Here is a 20,437-nt window from a genome sequence, read left to right on the forward strand (position 1 = left end):
GGTATGAGGGGTGGGTAAGAATCTTGGGGTAAATGGGTCCAGGAGTGACGGACGTATGAATCCATACCTTGCACAACGGTGCAAGGCGATGGGTCGAGAGAAGGTCTCCATCAACCAGTCCCTCAGCCGAAAAGACCTAGACATACCTAATGAATCCGGACACCCACTCTTAGTCACCAAACGTATCGAACCACTTGGGTGACCTACGGCAAGGTTATCCAATAAATGGTTCCCGGGGGAGGCGGTACCCATACCCACCTCCCAAATATATTTGATCTGTGGATATTTAAAAACGGTGCAAATTTAATATATTTTATTACTTTCTTTCACTTCCAGGGCTAATGAACTTCGATGTGAGTCGTTCTACTGGCTGGTGTTTGTTCAGCTCACAGTCAGCACAGCTTGTATTTGCTTTGCATTGATTCACCCAGAGGTAAAGATCAATGAAACTTTAGGAAACAATATTAAAACAATATGTTATTGTAAAAAACTTATGTGTAAGTTTATTTTGAGACGGAGAATTAAACTTATTCAGAATCTCCCATTTGCTGGACAAATTGAATTAACCAAATCCACTAACTCACCACTTAAAAAGAAGATATGGAACGGTTCGCTTTGCTCTGACGTCATTAGAACCCAATCGAGATGCTTTCATGTACAGATTGACAACTATGATGACGTCACCTGATTCTCTCTCTCTCTGGTTTCAATCCTGGGATTGGTTTGCAGCAATTTCATCTATCAATTTCATCTAATCCTTCAGAAAGGAAGCTAATTCTGGTGGCTTTAAGTAATTCTCAAAAGACACTTCAAACTTCTGGAGGCCCTATCAACAACCTCAGCCACGAAACCTTAAAAATGTAAAACTATTTATTTTATAATACTTTATCGGCACTGACACAGGCACTTATCAGGGCAGATGTGAAAATGCCCAAACAAAATAACTTTAAAAGTATTTTTAATTAATTTTTATGTTAAGAGGAAGCTACATGCCAAAAATGTATACATTCTTGGTATATTTTTGTTATTTGTTTTTGGGGTGTTCTGCCGTGTTGCGTTAACTCCTTAATTAGCCAACGTTTTGGACAACGTTATAGTGTCCATCATCAGGGCAGATGTGTATACCTTATATTGTAGGTAATAGGCATTAAAATCGCTTGACAAACAGAGTCTAGAAAAGTTTGAACGTTAGATTTCAAGCACAAAACTGGTTTTTATTTATTTTGTAAATAATTTTGTAAGAAAGCCAAAAATTTGATCAAGTGAAACTGTCACAGATAATCTTAGCTATAATACTGTATTTTTTTAAAGTTTTTTACTTTACGCGTTCATACATTTCTAATGAAAAAAAAAATTTAGTAGCTTACGTTTATATTTTTTACTGAGTAATTTATTTTTTTATTTGTATTTTACTCATGCAAAACGATAGGAAAACCTTTAATTTATCTAAAGCATATTTTTTGGTATTCATAATATACACCAATTCGTTATAAAGATTGATCAAAAGAGTGATTTAGCATTAAGCTTCGCCTTTACGAATAAATTTTCTTTATCGATTTAAAATGTGGCATTTTCGATTTGCCGCCAAAACGACATGTTCTATTTTATTAGTGAATTCGGCGGCGTTGACGTCACGCCGTGAAAGTTGGTGATAGGCGTCTTACCAGACATTGGCGGTTTCTATGTCACAACGACATTGTAGCTAGTTGGAACCGTTTCAGAATAACAACGATTTTTCAAATCAATAATTAAGAGGGAAAATATTAAAATTATAAATTTTCAGTACGATGATCAGAAAAAGAAAAATAAACGTTACATAAAAAAACGGTATTGAAAATACGTCATTGGGGGATAAAGTAGAATTGTAATATAATAATAAAAATAAAGCATTTATAGCATTTCACTTCAACTACGTACTCACTTTATATTTAAATACGGTTCAATAATAATTCATTATTTTGTTCAGGTAACTGTGTCGATTTTCTCACGAACACAGTGTACATGTCCCTCTTAACCTTATCTTACCCAACAGCAGTCCTCTTCTTTTGAATGCCGCATTTAGCCAATCCCCACATACGCTCTCTCTCTCTCTCTCTCTGTTGAGTTAGTTTGAAAAGGCATGCACAGCACGGTCGTGCGCGTGTCGATATAGGCAATCACAAAGTCGCTGTGGAATTATTTTTTTGACCCCACACAGGAGGCCTTTAGGAAAATAATATCCTTCAGCCCTATTTCATCTTTGATGATTCTCTATGGAGAGTTTTTAGGGAAAGGTAGGAGTGAATGATCCACTGTTTTGCAAGGCGATGGGATAAGAAAGTCATGCTGGAGGGCTAAAAAGATCTCCATCAAAAGTCTCTCCAAATTCAGCCGCCACAAAGTAGGTGGGCAGACCTATCGGCTGCCAAGACCTAAACAACCTCACCCCATGAACCCGGGCACCCCTGCTAAGTCACCAAACGTATCGAACCACTTGGGGTGACCTATGCCAGAGGCGTTGGTTATTCAATGAATGGTTCCTGGATGGCGGTACCCATACCCGCCTACGAATTTGTATTTTGCGCAAAACGTCCGATTGTATTTTGCGTTTTTGTAACAGTAAATTACGATTTTTTTAAATATGGAAACCAAACCACTCAACACGGCCCCCGTGGTTGAGCAGTTACGATTCTTAACTACGACCCGCAAGTCGCGGGTTAAATTCTGTCACGCGCATGCAAATTTATTTTAGTAATGTGTGTTATTTCACAAAATATTAATTAAAAATAATACTTAATTTAACCTAGTGAAAAACCACCTTTCACTAATAAAATTGTAGCCTTGTTCAGTCTACTTCCTCGCCTTCCACTTCCCCATCTCCTTCTCTACCCCACCACCTTCAGCCTCACAAAATACCCCAATTGAGGATAGCATTGTACTGCACTCACATTAAAAAAATATATTTTTATAGTACTAAATCATAATAATTGATATCTCATTTTCAGGTATTGCAATCCGCATATTCCTACTACGCAGTACTGAAAGAACTGAAATAGTGACCTAAATCAGATTTCTATAATACTCAGCTGCAGCTGAGAATTTATTTATTAATTTATTTAATAATTTATTTTTATTTATTTGCCGGTACCCACCTTTTCTGAAGCCGGTAGTAAAATATTTATTTATTTATTTTACGCCCAGATTGTTTTTACATGTAGGTGGCACAATTTTGATGACAGACAGTTTTGAAACATGAGAAAGAAATAATAAAAATAAAATTACATTAAAAATAATATATGCAAGAAACAAAATTAAAAATTACAAGAACATAAATTAAAAAATACAGCGATTTGACTGGTTTACAAAAATATAACTTCCATTTAGGAATAGTGTTGAAATAAGTCTTTTACTTAAAATAATTTTATAATTATTATTTTTAATATTGTTTAATATATCTAATTATTTACACATATAACTTTTTTTTTTCTTTATAAAGATAGTTTCCTATTAAAACTTTTTTAATCACTAACTCCAATCTCAGTCTATTGTTTATAAGCATACTTAAAAAGTAAACAATGAAAACAAAAGTAGTATATGTTAATTTTATTGTACCTGCAAATTCGCTGACAAAAATTATAACTTTTCGTTTTTAACCTCTTTGTTTTTCTCTCATGTAACATTATCTATTTTTCATTTTATTAGAATACGTTTGACATGATTCAATTAATTGTTTGAGATTTCTTTCGATACAATATCCACAGAATTTGATATTTTAAATTATTCCATGCAAATAACGTCAACAATGATAAATAAAAATTCGCGAACGAATATTCAAGTTCAAGATGGCTATCGTTTATCACACAAAAAAATTTCGATAGACATTTTTTCACATCTCCCACTAATATCTTAATAATCTTAGGATCGTAATACCTTAATAATTTTATAATTATGTTTTATAATTCAATTTATATTTTACACTCCCATTTAGCTACTGTTTATGTTAATTTATTTCAATCAAATTATAATTAAATCCATTATTTTTGTTCCTGAAAAAAAAAATTGCTAAAGAAAATTATTGGATCATACACGTAATTACTTGTTTGTATGTGTCATATGGTTATTATGTTATTGTTATTACTACTTACTATTTACTTATTTTTTTTATTTTTTATTGTTTAACTTATAACATTGTTACATTGTACATAAAATTAGGTAATAATAGGTAATAGTGAAAAACATATGTTATTGAATTTCTACTCCAATAAAGAGTGCTAGCTCTTGAGCTTAGCGTAGGAGTTATTTCACAATTATTTCATGTTTATATCAGTAATTAACATAAATACAGTACAATAAATATAAACTTAAAAGAGGATTGTGACGTTAATTTTGGTTGTAACATGAATTGAAGTTATAACATTTGAAAGGTGATATTAATTTTTTTAAAGATAAATTAGACCTTTTTTTTAATAAAATAAAATCTGGTATTTTTTTCACTTCTTCGGGAAGACTATAAAAATATCTTATGCCTTTGTAAATGTAATTATTGTGCATTTGTTGAGTTGAAAATAGACGAATTTGGATGTTAAAATTATGCCTTAAGGATGAGTTAAATTTTAGTTTTTTTTTTATTACAGTTTCTTTATATATTTGTAATATTGCATCTTTTTTATAGAGGTCTTCAATTTTTGGTACTTCGAAAATGTTGAACAATGATGCTGAAGAGAATGTTGGTTGTTTTTTCAAAATTACTTTAATAATTAGTTTTTGTACCACTTTTATAGAGCTTAAAATGTTTTCATATGCACCTCCCCACCCAATGATTCCATACTGAAGTAATGATTGGACTAGTGCGTAATAGACTTTTTTCACGTAATTGTAAAAAGCATTCACTTTGTGGCTCATCATAATTTATAATAAAAACACATAAATTTGTTTTTGACCACGATAGTTTTATTTTCACTCTACCGGTTTCGGAAGATCCCTTCCTTCGTCAGGAGAATATTTAAAACTAATCTACTACACAAAATATTGACACATAAATACAAAAATGTTAAGTGTTTGAGAGAGATGTCGACAAAGTGGAAGGGGTAATTACGGGAATTCCAGGAAGAACAGAGCGGTTAACTGGAAATATGTCAAGAATAGGACTATAAGACAGATTAATTTGGTTATTTATTATACTGGAGTTATTATTGATGGCTTTTCTGATTTCAAGTGCTTCTAAATTATCTAATTTTTTGCCTTTATTACTACGGTGAAGAATTTTGACCCCTGTATCTTTACTAAAAGTATGATCGGTGGAAATGAGATGATTGGCAAACTCTGAAAAATTATTGTTATTTAAACATCTTAAATGTTCGGTGATTCTAATATTTATATTTCTAGTTGTCTCACCTATGTAGAACGATTGACAATCATTGCAACATAGTTGGTAAATGCCTGAGTGGCTAAATTTGTGATCTTTATCTTTAGTATTTTTAAGTAATTTTCCCAAGTTGTTATCAGTATAGAACGCGGGTTTAATGTGGGTAGGCAAATTTTTTGTATAAAGTGAAGAAAAATTGGATATGTATAAGATTTTACGCCATTGAAAGGGATTTATGATTTTATTATTAGTTTCAGGTGTACCAAATAAAAATGTATTCGTCGAAATGAGTTTAAGTTTCTTATTCAGGATTTTATCAATTAAGTGTGTCGAGTAACCATTATTTAGAGCAATTTGTTTTATTTTTGACAGTTCAATTTCGAAATTAACAGCTGATAGTGGGATTTTTACTAAGCGGTGTACCATTGAATGATAGGCAGAATGTTTGTGTGATATCGGGTGGTTTGACGTGTTATGTATAGTTATATCCGTGAATGTCGGTTTACGATAGATGTTAAATTCAATTGTATTATTTATTGAAGTTAGTGTTAAATCTAGAAAATTAATCGATGCATTACTGCCTACCTCTACAGTGAATTGAATTTTTTTATGAAATGAATTTATAAGAAGAAGGAATTTAGTTAGTTGCCGCTCTGTTCCCGTCCAGATACAAAAAATATCGTCTACATATCGTTTCCAAGTGAGAACATTATTTAAGAGTGATGACTTACAATTAAAAATCTTATTTTCTAAGGTATTCATAAAAATATCTGCCAAAAGTGGGCTAGTAGGAGCTCCCATAGGTAGCCCTTGGCTCTGTTGGAAGACGCAGTTGTTATACTGGAAATAATTTTGATTAAGGCACATATTGAATAAACGAGACAGGTCATCAATCATATCTTTATCTAAATTAGAGGATTTTAACATATCTACAATTATTTGTTTGCAATCAGTAGTTGGAACATTTGGAAATAAGTTAATTACATCAAACGAAATTAGCTTAGCATTATTGGGAATGAACAAGTCCTTAACTGAATTTATTAAATCAAATGAGTTTTTAATGGTATATTTGGGTGAAAACACATTAAAATTGTTGAAGACATTAGTGATATGAGAAGCTATTATGAAATTCGGGGAAGCACAGCATGACACGACAGGACGAATAGGTTCATTGATTTTATGTATTTTTAAAAACCCGTACAACTTGGGAATTTTAGGATTAGACTGCAAGAATTTATTCTGGTTAGGATAATCATCTTTAAAGATTTGGGATTTGCATGCATTTATTGAATTTTTTATATCTATTTGAAATTTATTAGTCGGATCTTTTTTTATAATAACGAAGTCGTCACTTTTTACGAAGTCTTCCATTTTTTCGTGGTAGGCCATTTTGTTCATTATGATCACAGTGTTTCCTATGTCTGCCCTAGTAAGCACTAAATCCTTTTCAGCCAACGTTTTGCGAATTTTATTGGTGCATAAAATTTCTGGATGTATGACCTTTTTAATTTTATCTTTTGTTATTAGATTTTTAATTGTCTCAGCACTTTTGTACAGAAACGGTCTAGGTTGGTACGATAGAGCCGTTTCAATGTCCACTGCCACATTTTCAATAGCACTTTGTATGTTATTTTTATTGTAATTTAAATTATATTTTAGTCCTTTAGATAGTAAATTCATCTCTTCCGGGAGGAACACGTGGGAAGAGAGATTCTTCACTCGATCAAAAAATGTATGTTCTGGTTTATCTGGACACTGGTTACTGATGTTAGGTTTACAAAGATTTTGAAGTTTTTTGTTTAATTTCCCTTGTTTTTTGAACGCCTTTTCCGAGGTATACATCCTTATTTTATCGTCGAATAAAACCCACTCGACTGGATGTAAATCGTGTACTAGTTCAGTGTGTAGTAGCATGATTTTAAGTTTAATTTCGTTTCTCTGTTTAAAAGCACCTTTCAAATCTTCTTTTAACCAAGCAACTTTAGCTCGGTAAGCAGAACTATTTGATGTTGGAGAAGGACCGCACATTTTATTGAATTTATTATTAATATAATTCGGAAACACTTTACACTTTATACATCGCTGGTAGAAATATATGTCTAAACTCAGCATTTTGTATTTAATAGAAAAGTTTTTAAATAATTTTGCTTTGTTGGCCGTACTTGCCGATATTACGTAATTGTAAAAAGCATTCACTTTGTGGCTCATCATAATTTATAATAAAAACACATAAATTTGTTTTTGACCACGATAGTTTTATTTTCACTCTACCGGTTTCGGAAGATCCCTTCCTTCGTCAGGAGAATATTTAAAACTAATCTACTACACAAAATATTGACACATAAATACAAAAATGTTAAGTGTTTGAGAGAGATGTCGACAAAGTGGAAGGGGTAATTACGGGAATTCCAGGAAGAACAGAGCGGTTAACTGGAAATATGTCAAGAATAGGACTATAAGACAGATTAATTTGGTTATTTATTATACTGGAGTTATTATTGATGGCTTTTCTGATTTCAAGTGCTTCTAAATTATCTAATTTTTTGCCTTTATTACTACGGTGAAGAATTTTGACCCCTGTATCTTTACTAAAAGTATGATCGGTGGAAATGAGATGATTGGCAAACTCTGAAAAATTATTGTTATTTAAACATCTTAAATGTTCGGTGATTCTAATATTTATATTTCTAGTTGTCTTACCTATGTAGAACGATTGACAATCATTGCAACATAGTTGGTAAATGCCTGAGTGGCTAAATTTGTGATCTTTATCTTTAGTATTTGTAAGTAATTTTAAGTAATTTTAAATTAAAAAGGTCATACATCCAGAAATTTTATGCACCAATAAAATTCGCAAAACGTTGGCTGAAAAGGATTTAGTGCTTACTAGGGCAGACAAAGGAAACACTGTGATCATAATGAACAAAATGGCCTACCACGAAAAAATGGAAGACTTCGTAAAAAGTGACGACTTCGTTATTATAAAAAAAGATCCGACTAATAAATTTCAAATAGATATAAAAAATTCAATAAATGCATGCAAATCCCAAATCTTTAAAGATGATTATCCTAACCAGAATAAATTCTTGCAGTCTAATCCTAAAATTCCCAAGTTGTACGGGTTTTTAAAAATACATAAAATCAATGAACCTATTCGTCCTGTCGTGTCATGCTGTGCTTCCCCGAATTTCATAATAGCTTCTCATATCACTAATGTCTTCAACAATTTTAATGTGTTTTCACCCAAATATACCATTAAAAACTCATTTGATTTAATAAATTCAGTTAAGGACTTGTTCATTCCCAATAATGCTAAGCTAATTTCGTTTGATGTAATTAACTTATTTCCAAATGTTCCAACTACTGATTGCAAACAAATAATTGTAGATATGTTAAAATCCTCTAATTTAGATAAAGATATGATTGATGACCTGTCTCGTTTATTCAATATGTGCCTTAATCAAAATTATTTCCAGTATAACAACTGCGTCTTCCAACAGAGCCAAGGGCTACCTATGGGAGCTCCTACTAGCCCACTTTTGGCAGATATTTTTATGAATAACTTAGAAAATAAGATTTTTAATTGTAAGTCATCACTCTTAAATAATGTTCTCACTTGGAAACGATATGTAGACGATATTTTTTGTATCTGGACGGGAACAGAGCGGCAACTAACTAAATTCCTTCTATATATTTATTGTTATTAAGTTTAATTTGTAGAACTCCATTTTATTTTTTTATTTTTTATATATACAATAATATTATTATTGGGTTTATAAAAACAGTTTATTTTTAAACAAGTTCTGCTGTGTAATTATTATTACGCGTGACAGCTGTTTCGCCCTCTGAAGGCATTATCAAACTGTGGGTAGCCCACTTACAGACGATAAATTTATATTATTTCTAGGTAGGTATTTTAATTTCATTTACTGATTTCTTAATTGATTTCTAAGTAAAATATCAAAAATTATTAATGGTTATTACCCCAGCAAAGTTTCCCCAATTAGTGTAATGTTTAAATTTGACTGAATGTCTTTATGTTAGTTATTCCCAAACGATGACTCATAGGGTTATTTTAATAGCATAATTAAGTACTTCATAGTGCACTCATATTTGCATTAGGTTTGAAGATATCTAGTAGGGGTGAACGAATTATATTTGTTTGTTCATTAATTAGAATAGCTTTTGGATTATTAGAGTTTTTGTTAATTTCTAACTGCTCTAAAAGATTCAGTTTACGGCCTTTATTTTGTATGTGTAACGGAGTTGGTTTATTATTATCATTAAGTGAGTGATTTTCATCTAGGAGATGTTTGGCAAATTGAGATTGTATTTTATTATTATTTTTAAAAGATCTTATATGTTCTTTAAACCTAGTGTTAAAGGACCGGCCCGTTTGTCCAACATAAACAGCGTTGCATTCGTCACACTGGAGTTTATAAATGCCACTATTTTGTAATTTGAGTACCTTACTTTTTGAGTTTTTAAGAGATGATCCTAAGTTGTTATTTGTGCGGAAGGCAATATCTAAACCACACTTTTTGAGGACTTTGGCAATTTTATTAGATGTCTGTCCGATGAATTCTAAACACCCGAATTTATTATTCGTCTTATTATTAGTCGTTGGGTAAATTAATTTAAGGTTATTTTTGTGTTTGTTATTATTAATTATTTTTTCAATGTCTCTACCCTTGAAGCCATTATTTTTAGCAATAGTTAGGATTGTATTTTTTTCCTTCTCGTATGCTTTCTTGTCAAGTGGGATATTAGTAAGCCTATGTACCATTGAGTGGTAGGCAGATAATTTATGTGACCATGGGTGTAAAGATTTATAATTAATGGTCGTATCTGTAAACGTAGGCTTACGGAAAATTTCAAACGTATGTTTATTATTTTCTCTACCGATAGTTAGGTCTAAAAAATTAATTTTATTATTACACTCTCTTTCAACCGTAAAGCAGATTTTACGGTTGATGGAGTTAGCAAATGTGACAAAAAGATCTAATTGTCTGTTGGTACCTTTCCAACAGACCAAAATGTCGTCAACATAACGAACATAGTATATTATGTGTTTGCTAAAGATTGAATTTAAAATTTGTTTTTCAATGTAATCCATGAATATTTCTGCAAGAAGTGGACTGAGGGGCGATCCCATTGGTAATCCGTCGTTTTGTTGATAGAATTTATCATTAAACTCAAAGTAGTTAGTTTCAACACAAATTTTAAATAGATCGAATAAGTCTTTTTTAGTAACTGGGTTTATATTAGATTCGTCTAAAATATCTTCAATGATTTTAAGGCATTCTTGAATAGGGATATTGCTAAAGAGACTGACCACGTCTAAAGATATGAACTGGCAATTGTGCGGTAGATTAATGTTTTTTATTTTATTTACAAGTTCGAGAGAATTTTTAACGCTATGTTTTGGGTAGAATTTAGTATGTTGTTTGAAAAGAAAGTTAAGTTTTTTGGCGAGTATTGTCGTTGGGGCGTTTATAAAAGAAACAACGGGACGTATGGGGATATTATCCTTGTGAATTTTAGGTTGTCCGTATAATGCAGGAGCCCTTGGATTCATCACCATTGCACTTCTTCTAGCGAATTTATTTGGGAATATTGATTGGCAATTATTTATTAGGTTGCGCACGTTTACTGAAATTTTGTCCGTTGGGTCCTTTTTTAAGATTTCAAAGTCTTCTGGTTTTAGGAATGCTTCTACTTTATTTAAGTAATCAATTTTGTTTAATATAACGACGGAATTTCCCTTATCCGCTTTAGTAATTGTGAGGTCACTATTTTTAATTTTGGCTTTAATATCATTTAAAATTTCCGTTTCTTTTATATTGAATTTATTTTTATTTTTACTGGTTGATTTCAAAGTTTTTCTCAATATATCCGCTGTTATTTGTTTAGGTAAGCCGTTATTTTTTATTTTAGACAGAGAAATTTCTGTGTCGATTGCCAAACATTCAATTTGTTTTTTAGTGATATCTGAATTTATTTTATATTTGAAGCCTTTATCTAGTAAATTTATTTCATCTTCTTCAAAAGTTTCACCTGATAGGTTAATAGTTTTTATATAAAACTCCGTGTTTGTATTACTTTGATATTCATTGACTTTTACATTTTTATTTTTAGATTCGACAAGTTTTTTAAGTTTATTTTCCTGAGTTTTGAATTTATCAGATATAATTCCGCCGATGTGTTCACGAGTATCGTAATCCAGGGTATCAAATTCCCATGGATGCAGTTTAAAAGTTAATTCCGAATGCAATACCTTGATGTAGTGAAGTATTGTGTCCCTTTTCCGACAACATTCCTTAGTCTCCTCCTTCAACCATATCCTCTGCGCTCGATGCACAGTTTTTATGGCTGCCGAGGATTTGCTTTTGGTAGAAATATGCACGTACTTGGGGATCACGTTTAACTTCAAACACTCTTGGTTAAACCAAAGGTTTTGCACTATTTTCCGATGTTTTAATTTTAATCGTCTGTAAAAAATCACTTGGGTAGCTATATCAGCAACCTTCAATTTATTTATTGTTATTAAGTTTAATTTGTAGAACTCCATTTTATTTTTTTATTTTTTTTTTTTTTTTTTTTTTTTTTTTTTTTAATAATATTATTGTATATATAAAAAATAAAAAAATAAAATGGAGTTCTACAAATTAAACTTAATAACAATAAATAAATTGAAGGTTGCTGATATAGCTACCCAAGTGATTTTTTACAGACGATTAAACGATTTTTTACAGACGATTAGCTACCCAAGTGATTTTTTACAGACGATTAAAATTAAAACATCGGAAAATAGTGCAAAACCTTTGGTTTAACCAAGAGTGTTTGAAGTTAAACGTGATCCCCAAGTACGTGCATATTTCTACCAAAAGCAAATCCTCGGCAGCCATAAAAACTGTGCATCGAGCGCAGAGGATATGGTTGAAGGAGGAGACTAAGGAATGTTGTCGGAAAAGGGACACAATACTTCACTACATCAAGGTATTGCATTCGGAATTAACTTTTAAACTGCATCCATGGGAATTTGATACCCTGGATTACGATACTCGTGAACACATCGGCGGAATTATATCTGATAAATTCAAAACTCAGGAAAATAAACTTAAAAAACTTGTCGAATCTAAAAATAAAAATGTAAAAGTCAATGAATATCAAAGTAATACAAACACGGAGTTTTATATAAAAACTATTAACCTATCAGGTGAAACTTTTGAAGAAGATGAAATAAATTTACTAGATAAAGGCTTCAAATATAAAATAAATTCAGATATCACTAAAAAACAAATTGAATGTTTGGCAATCGACACAGAAATTTCTCTGTCTAAAATAAAAAATAACGGCTTACCTAAACAAATAACAGCGGATATATTGAGAAAAACTTTGAAATCAACCAGTAAAAATAAAAATAAATTCAATATAAAAGAAACGGAAATTTTAAATGATATTAAAGCCAAAATTAAAAATAGTGACCTCACAATTACTAAAGCGGATAAGGGAAATTCCGTCGTTATATTAAACAAAATTGATTACTTAAATAAAGTAGAAGCATTCCTAAAACCAGAAGACTTTGAAATCTTAAAAAAGGACCCAACGGACAAAATTTCAGTAAACGTGCGCAACCTAATAAATAATTGCCAATCAATATTCCCAAATAAATTCGCTAGAAGAAGTGCAATGGTGATGAATCCAAGGGCTCCTGCATTATACGGACAACCTAAAATTCACAAGGATAATATCCCCATACGTCCCGTTGTTTCTTTTATAAACGCCCCAACGACAATACTCGCCAAAAAACTTAACTTTCTTTTCAAACAACATACTAAATTCTACCCAAAACATAGCGTTAAAAATTCTCTCGAACTTGTAAATAAAATAAAAAACATTAATCTACCGCACAATTGCCAGTTCATATCTTTAGACGTGGTCAGTCTCTTTAGCAATATCCCTATTCAAGAATGCCTTAAAATCATTGAAGATATTTTAGACGAATCTAATATAAACCCAGTTACTAAAAAAGACTTATTCGATCTATTTAAAATTTGTGTTGAAACTAACTACTTTGAGTTTAATGATAAATTCTATCAACAAAACGACGGATTACCAATGGGATCGCCCCTCAGTCCACTTCTTGCAGAAATATTCATGGATTACATTGAAAAACAAATTTTAAATTCAATCTTTAGCAAACACATAATATACTATGTTCGTTATGTTGACGACATTTTGGTCTGTTGGAAAGGTACCAACAGACAATTAGATCTTTTTGTCACATTTGCTAACTCCATCAACCGTAAAATCTGCTTTACGGTTGAAAGAGAGTGTAATAATAAAATTAATTTTTTAGACCTAACTATCGGTAGAGAAAATAATAAACATACGTTTGAAATTTTCCGTAAGCCTACGTTTACAGATACGACCATTAATTATAAATCTTTACACCCATGGTCACATAAATTATCTGCCTACCACTCAATGGTACATAGGCTTACTAATATCCCACTTGACAAGAAAGCATACGAGAAGGAAAAAAATACAATCCTAACTATTGCTAAAAATAATGGCTTCAAGGGTAGAGACATTGAAAAAATAATTAATAATAACAAACACAAAAATAACCTTAAATTAATTTACCCAACGACTAATAATAAGACGAATAATAAATTCGGGTGTTTAGAATTCATCGGACAGACATCTAATAAAATTGCCAAAGTCCTCAAAAAGTGTGGTTTAGATATTGCCTTCCGCACAAATAACAACTTAGGATCATCTCTTAAAAACTCAAAAAGTAAGGTACTCAAATTACAAAATAGTGGCATTTATAAACTCCAGTGTGACGAATGCAACGCTGTTTATGTTGGACAAACGGGCCGGTCCTTTAACACTAGGTTTAAAGAACATATAAGATCTTTTAAAAATAATAATAAAATACAATCTCAATTTGCCAAACATCTCCTAGATGAAAATCACTCACTTAATGATAATAATAATCCAACTCCGTTACACATACAAAATAAAGGCCGTAAACTGAATCTTTTAGAGCAGTTAGAAATTAACAAAAACTCTAATAATCCAAAAGCTATTCTAATTAATGAACAAACAAATATAATTCGTTCACCCCTACTAGATATCTTCAAACCTAATGCAAATATGAGTGCACTATGAAGTACTTAATTATGCTATTAAAATAACCCTATGAGTCATCGTTTGGGAATAACTAACATAAAGACATTCAGTCAAATTTAAACATTACACTAATTGGGGAAACTTTGCTGGGGTAATAACCATTAATAATTTTTGATATTTTACTTAGAAATCAATTAAGAAATCAGTAAATGAAATTAAAATACCTACCTAGAAATAATATAAATTTATCGTCTGTAAGTGGGCTACCCACAGTTTGATAATGCCTTCAGAGGGCGAAACAGCTGTCACGCGTAATAATAATTACACAGCAGAACTTGTTTAAAAATAAACTGTTTTTATAAACCCAATAATAATATTATTGTATATAAATTCCTTCTTCTTATAAATTCATTTCATAAAAAAATTCAATTCACTGTAGAGGTAGGCAGTAATGCATCGATTAATTTTCTAGATTTAACACTAACTTCAATAAATAATACAATTGAATTTAACATCTATCGTAAACCGACATTCACGGATATAACTATACATAACACGTCAAACCACCCGATATCACACAAACATTCTGCCTATCATTCAATGGTACACCGCTTAGTAAAAATCCCACTATCAGCTGTTAATTTCGAAATTGAACTGTCAAAAATAAAACAAATTGCTCTAAATAATGGTTACTCGACACACTTAATTGATAAAATCCTGAATAAGAAACTTAAACTCATTTCGACGAATACATTTTTATTTGGTACACCTGAAACTAATAATAAAATCATAAATCCCTTTCAATGGCGTAAAATCTTATACATATCCAATTTTTCTTCACTTTATACAAAAAATTTGCCTACCCACATTAAACCCGCGTTCTATACTGATAACAACTTGGGAAAATTACTTAAAAATACTAAAGATAAAGATCACAAATTTAGCCACTCAGGCATTTACCAACTATGTTGCAATGATTGTCAATCGTTCTACATAGGTGAGACAACTAGAAATATAAATATTAGAATCACCGAACATTTAAGATGTTTAAATAACAATAATTTTTCAGAGTTTGCCAATCATCTCATTTCCACCGATCATACTTTTAGTAAAGATACAGGGGTCAAAATTCTTCACCGTAGTAATAAAGGCAAAAAATTAGATAATTTAGAAGCACTTGAAATCAGAAAAGCCATCAATAATAACTCCAGTATAATAAATAACCAAATTAATCTGTCTTATAGTCCTATTCTTGACATATTTCCAGTTAACCGCTCTGTTCTTCCTGGAATTCCCGTAATTACCCCTTCCACTTTGTCGACATCTCTCTCAAACACTTAACATTTTTGTATTTATGTGTCAATATTTTGTGTAGTAGATTAGTTTTAAATATTCTCCTGACGAAGGAAGGGATCTTCCGAAACCGGTAGAGTGAAAATAAAACTATCGTGGTCAAAAACAAATTTATGTGTTTTTATTATAGACTTTTTTCAGGTTGTTTAGCTTGAGAACATTTCTTAATCTAATGAATATATAGATAAATTTTCTAATGCGCTTAACAAGTTCATATATGTGTCTGTTCCATGTCATTACACCGAGGTACTTTATTTCAGTTGTTTGGTTTAGTATGGTACATGATTTATTACAAACATCTTTGTTACATTTTTTGTTGTGTATTATTAAATGAATGTTGGGGTAAGTTTTGAATTTATTTATTGTGAATGGTATATAAACTGTTTTTTTTGCGTTAATTGTAAGTAGATTTGTATCGAACCAGTTTTTTAGGATTTGGATGTCATTATTTGCATTTTCATTTACAATTTTCTAGTCATTACCATTAATTATAATAATTGTATCATCTGCGTAAGATATAACTGTTCCACTGAGGTTTTGTTTAAAAATATCGTTTACGTACATGATAAAAAGTAATGGACCCAAAACAGTTCCTTGTGGTATCCCAAAATCACTTGTGAGTGGTAGACTAGATGCGTGATTAATTTTTACAACTTGTGTTCTTTGGTGAAGATAACTTTTTAGCCAACTTAATGCTGTGTCATTAAAACCCACGATCTTTAATTTTTGTATTAGTTTGACATGAGATATGCTGTCGAAGGCTTTTTGGAGATCAACAAAAATACCAACACATTTTAATGATTTGTCTAAAGCGTCTTGTATGGTACTAGATAATTTAGCAATGGCGTCTTTTGTGCTTTTGTTTTCCATGAATCCAAACTGGTTTTCGTGAATTATATTATTAATCTTTATGAACTGAGTTATTCTTTTTTTGGAAATTTTTAAAAATATTTTTGCAATGTTTGATAGTAAAGAAATAGGGCGGTAATTGGTTGGTTCTTCCAGATTGCCGGTTTTAAATATTGGTATAATTACAGATTGTGTGTACATGGATGGAAAAACTCCGCTTTGAAAACTTGTATTGATTATATGAGTTAATGGTTTTGATACTTGTGATTTTATACATTTCAGTGTTTGTATTGTGACCCCATCAAAACCAGGGGCAGAACCTCCTTTCATACCTGTAATAATTTGTTCAATTTCTTCTGGTGTTGTTGGTTGAAATAATTCAAATTTATGCTCATTATTTACTGTAGTATTTGGGTCATTTGGGGTAAAGCCTTGTTGGATTTTTTTAGCGAGGTTTTTTCCTACATTAGCAAAAAAATTGTTAAATACATTTGCGGCTTCTAGAGGTTTATCTTTACAGCAGATTTTTGAATCATTACGGTTTACATTGTTGATTGTTTTATTTTTTAAATGTTTTTTATCGACAATTTCATTTATGATGGACCAAATCCTTTTACTGTCATTTCCAGATAATTAAGTTTTTGTTTGTGGTAGTCATTCTTTGTGTTTTTTGTTAGATATGTAAGTTTTTTTTTATAAGCTTTGAAATGTTTTTGTAATGTTTTATTTTCCGGTTGTTTTGTATATTGTTTGTAGAGTGTTTGTTTGTGTCTAATTGAGATGATTAATCCGTGAGTTATCCATGGTTTGATTGGCTTTAGTTTTGAAGATGTTTTGTTAGATGTAATATTTCTACAAGCATTTATGTGAAAACTCAGTTTTTTATCAAATATTTTGCAGCATTCTTCTAAATCGTTACATTGATATATTTCTTGCCATTCTTTTTCGTTACTTAATATTTTAGTGAGAGAATTTATATTAATACTATAGTTGTATTTATCAGTATTATTAACGGCCGTTGGGGTTGGTAATGAGAGGTTTTGATGTTTGTTGTCATATTTAAATATACATGCAAAATGATCCGTTACAGCTGTTTTAATTACCGCAGATGATATATTTTGTATATCTTTGGTGTTTGTGAATATGTGATCGATACAAGATGGTCGTTGTCCGATAATGTTTCTGGTTTATGAATTTATACATGAAATGTAATTTAATTCTGCTAACGTATTAAAATAGTTACCTTTATCGTTAGAGGAGTAGTCATTAGCGATATTTACGTTAATATCTCCGATGAGTATTGTTTTTTTTGTTTCTATGATGTTGTAATATTTTTTTTTAATTCTTCTATTTATGTAGTTATAGCATTATATAATTCATAAAATTTATCTCCAAGTTTAATAAATTGACATTGTTCACCATTATTTCATTTACACTTGTGACAGCGTAAATATTTGATACAAATATGGCGGCGCCGCTATTTCTGTTAATTTTATATTTTGTTGCTTAGTACGAGTAACCCGGTATATTATAATTAATTTCACTCGATGAATGTGTTTCTGATAATATTATACAGTCAAGTCTATTTAATTGTTTAATAGTTATTAGAAATTCTTCGAAATTTTTTTCCAAAGATCTAACGTTCATGTGTATTACTATTAGACTGGCTGTAGGTTTTATATCTATAAAATCGTTTGTATTATTTACCGTGTCAAAAATCCTTTCGTCTATTTTATATGAATTATCTATTGCGTTTATTATAAAGTCGTTCATTTTGAGGTAGTAATAAAATTAACAATAATGTTGGCGCTGGGAATACACTTCACATTTGCAATTATAATATTACATGTGTAGGCTTGTATATTATCACTGCGTCTTAACACTTTGCGGGCGGGCTTTTCGTAATATTTTTTTGAAATATTGTGCATATTATTTAGGTTTTCGTTAGACTTGTAATTAATAATATGCATCATTAGTCGTAATCAATGCGATCCCTAGCATTTTTCAGCATTTTGTTTCTATAGTTGCACCTAATACTGTTGGCTGCGGGGTCCGTGGTGTTTTTTTCTCCATATTAAGAATTTTGTCTGGTGCAGTTTACACATGCAGGTGTTTTTTCTCTTCCCGGACATTTTGAAAGGATGTGATCGCCCATGCAGTGTGGGCAAATTGGAGGGCTGGTTCGGTGTAGGCATCTTTTAGCCGTATTCATGAACATACAGTAATGAAAACATTGAGTTAATGGATCGCAATCTTCAATTTTTACTCGTTGAAACTGTATATTTAGTTTACTGAGTGCAAGAAGACTTTTTCGCATATCGCCACTGGTTTCCATGATGTAGCTAGTGAATTGGCGCTGCTTTTCGTTTATGTTTGTGTTTTTTATCTCCGTTATAAGTGTGATTTTGTTGTCTTCACTTTCCTTGTCATTGACTCTATCCTGAATTGCAAGCATAAATCCTTCTATTTCTGCGCTCAATTCTCCAATACTCAACCATTTGTTTGACTTAATTTTGTCAACATACGTTTGGTTGAGATAATTGAAGTGTTTTGCGTGTAAAATTTTATTTGACCAGGAATCTAATAATTCCTGGTTGGGATTTATAAAAATGTTGGCATTCTCATCGTATAAATTTAAAGGTGTAATATTTCTATCTGCCTTGCAAATTATTTTGTGCATTTCTGAGCTATGAGCTTTCCTATGGAAAAAAGTTCTTAGCATTTCTACCTGATTATGTTTCAAAGAAGTTATTTTGACTATACCTCTACCTCCTAAATTTCTAGGTAAATTGACTCGTTCTATAGCTGAATTTGGATGATGGCAATTAAACTTTGTTAGCGTAGTTCTAATTAATCTTTCTAAGTTATCTAAATCTGTATTAGACCATTTAATTATGCCAAATGAGTACGTTAATAGAGGTATTGCCCAAGTATTTATTGCTTTTACTAAATTTTTAGCAGATAGATTGCATTTTAAAATTTTCCTTATCCTAGTTTGAAATTTAATCCTAATATCATTTTTAATACTACTATGGTCTAATCTATTTGATTGTGGGTATCCTAAATACTTATAAACCTCATCCCTTTTCATACTAGTAATTTGGAAATTTCTAAATACAGGGTGTATCGGCACTAACCCGACAAACTTTAACCAGCTATTCCTTAGCACATTTGGAGTAAAAAATGTTATGGGCACTTTGCTGTCCGGTAGCATTTTTTTTTCAATTAAAAACAAAAAAAATTAAAATTTCCACACTACATCACTGTCATTGGCATTGCGTTTCGTGTTAAACAGCTGTTATAAGCAAGTGTGTCAAAAAGCGTCTTCGCTCTTTCGCACACACTAAATAATAATAGTTAAAAATGAGACGAATGGTGCCGTGCTATTTCGTTGTGACTGTAAACGTGCGCCAATATAGGTACACACGTGCATTATTCAACGGAATTCGAATAAAATATTTGCCAGATGGGTTTTCAAACTTTATCAAAGGATAAAACAGTGGTGACATGTGGTGAAAATATGAATAATAAATTTTTTATTAAAAAAAAACGTTACCGGACAGCAAAGTGCACTTAAGATTTTTTACTCCAAATATGCTAAGGAATAGCTGGTTAAAGTTTGTCGGGTACGTGCCGATACACCCTGTATACTCTCGTCCCCATCTACAATTTTGCCTTTCTCTATATGGATCGTTCTACATTTATCTAAACCAAAAGTCATTTTGATATCATCTGAAAAGTTTTTAACTA

Source organism: Hesperophylax consimilis, unplaced genomic scaffold (genome assembly GCF_061612785.1).
Source record: "Hesperophylax consimilis isolate HC1 unplaced genomic scaffold, BYU_Hcon_1.0 scaffold_35, whole genome shotgun sequence".
NCBI lineage: Eukaryota > Metazoa > Arthropoda > Insecta > Trichoptera > Limnephilidae > Hesperophylax > Hesperophylax consimilis.